The following is a 2,869-nucleotide window of genomic DNA, read 5'->3' as shown; positions in this document are numbered from 1 at the left end:
TTCAATTTTAATTTTTTTTTCACGCTCAAAAAAATTGAGAATTGAATATTCATCCAATTTTCAATATTTTTCAGTCTCAAAAAAATTGAAAATATAATTTCGGTCTTATTTTTAATTTTAGAAAAAATGTTGACCTTTAAAATTTATTGAAATTCCAATAGGGATCAAAAGGGAATGGCACTAGTGAGGAGGCCTGGGAACTAAATTCAAAACACAACCTTTTGTCTTTAGGGATCTGGGAGCAAGAGAACAATGATTTAAATTATTCATTGTTCGATTGTTATATTTTGTTGTTGAAGCAAGTTTTGAAAAGTGCTTATTCGTTAAGATAAAAACGCAAAGGATGGAGCTTGATCGTGTTAAGAAGCTGGTGCTTGCTGGTAAAACGTACGAAGAATTTCAAGAATACTGACATCTGAAGCAACTACTAGAAGAGGATTTTCAGCAAGATCTGTAAGACGATTCTGCAATGACAATCAAATTGACAAGAAAAGATTGTTTGGAAGAGACCAAGTAGATAATATTGTAAAGAAGGAGCTTCTAAAGGTATGCATTGAGAAATTTCACTGATATTTGTGTAGTTTGTAACATGTTTCCATTAAACAGACTTCGCGATGATAAAGCGTGTCACTGGAACTTTGAACAATTAACATATTTGAGATTCTTGTGGTTTTGGCAATGAAGCAGTGTCTGGACATGGGCTGGACATAGAACCCTGTAGTATTCATTAAGACACCATTTTTTATTTTGATGTTCTTTGTCATTCTTTGTCATGTCATAGATATTTTCCAATGGGTGTTTGTAAGGAAAATATAATAGAATAATGGTCATATAAACACATTACAAATAGTAGGAAATAAGCTAATCGATTTATTTAAGTGAATCTGGGAAATTGACATATTTTTCTATCAAGGTCGATTGTTGAATATTTTTTAACTTTTTGCATTTTATAGGTTGGAAAAAGTTATGGTCGAAAAATGATGACTGGTGCGCTTAGAAGTAACAAAATCAATGTATGCGAAGAGAAAGTTGGGAAATCATTGAAAAGGCTCGACCCTCATTCACAGCGTCAACGACAAGAAACAGCTGATCGATCCTTAAATCCAAAATGTTACTCTGCTGATTATTTCGGGCACAAAATTCATATCGATCAGAATGAAAAGCTTGTGATGTTTGGAGTGACCCACGTCATGGCTCGAGATGGTTTCTCCGGAATGATTGTTGCATTCACTAACATGCCCATCAAAAATAACTTAGTTATTTACGATCAGATTTATAAAAAGAGTGCAATGGAGTATGGATTATGGGACCAGGTTAGAATTGACGGTGGTAAAGAATTTGTCTTGATTTGTCATATTCAAGAAATGATGCGGGACCAGCGACGAAACCAATCAATAGAACCTTTTAAATCAACAAAGTCAACTGAGAACAATATCATCGAACGAATGTGGGTTGAAGTGAATAGCCGAGTTAACTACCCGCTAAAAAGTGCTTTGAACCGATTTATTCAACAAGGTGACATAGACTTCTCATCAGAATACACAAAGTATGCTGTTTCTTGGGTGACCTGTCGCGTATCATACGTTGGATTGAAAAGATTTGTTGACGCATGGAATCATCATTCAATACCTAAGAAAGGACGACCGATTGATTTAATGGCTTCCAACAACAGAGCTGCTTCGGTTTCGAACATGCTATGAAAAGAAGAAGCTGCAGAACATTACGAATGCGTAACTAGCAGAACTCTGACTCGTGAAAACGAGTTTGGTACCGATCCATTATCACATTGTGCTGAGCTGAGAATAACGGAGAGAAACGGAAATGACGAAAAAGTGTTGCTTTGACTCAGATTTTTTCGGATGTACAACAGGCGCTGTTTTTTAATTGGTAACCATCAACGTCAATTTTTAAAATCAAGATAATGCAGCAATTTCCGAGCTAAAGTCGTTCCTTAACACCTAATTTGTTTGATGTCTACAAAGATTGCTTAAAATTTTTATTTTTCAGTATTCTTATCAACGACTTGAACGAGGAGATCATTGAAAATCTGTCTGTCGGACGCACAAACATTTTATGCAATAATGCCCCCTCGCATGGTTAAAAAGTCGTTTCAATTGCAGAAACTATGCAAACTTCATATGAGGTTTTGATAAAATAGCAAAATAAGCTTATTAGACCTCAATAGCTACTTTGACAACTTCATAAACTTTATTTTGTGCTTCCGACAGATTTATGATAGCATTTTTTCTTTTTTAGAAAAACAATGTATAGACTATTAACGATAGCCTGTAAACTATCGACTTTTAGGGAGTCTTATCGTAAACCGATAAAATTATGAAGCTTTTGCTTCCGAGATGGAAGTACTAGCTCTATCCATTTTAGCTGTGCGTCCGACAGATAAGTTCAATATAATTAAAACAAGAGGAAAATTAAATTTAACCAATATTTGGATCCCCGAATTTGTTTAAGGCTTTAGGTACTTTCTATTATTAATTTTAAACTATTATAACTCTTCAGGAAAATGACTTTTTTTTTTTTTTTGCGAATCTGAAAAAAGATATTTGTGCGTCCGACAGATAAGTTAATTAACAACAAAATACACTCAAAACTTTGGTTCAGATCTTTGAGTATGTGTCAAGTGTCGACGTTGTGATTCAAACATTCGAATTTTGTCATTCGAACATTCGAAATTGTGATTCGAACATTCGAATTTTTTTCGATACACTTTGAAGAAGGTGTATTTGTGGAGTGATGGGTGTTCGTCGCAATTTCGCTCGCGGTTCACATTCGCACTGCTACCTAAACTGCATCCTGATAAGCTGATAGAGTAGCACTATACAACGAGGCCTCTCATGGCAAATGTATGGCC

The sequence above is a fragment of the Clytia hemisphaerica genome, unplaced genomic scaffold (genome assembly GCF_902728285.1).
Source record: "Clytia hemisphaerica strain Z4C2 unplaced genomic scaffold, Clytia hemisphaerica genome assembly, whole genome shotgun sequence".
In the NCBI taxonomy this organism is placed as follows: domain Eukaryota; kingdom Metazoa; phylum Cnidaria; class Hydrozoa; order Leptothecata; family Clytiidae; genus Clytia; species Clytia hemisphaerica.
This window is presented reverse-complemented; position numbering follows the sequence as displayed.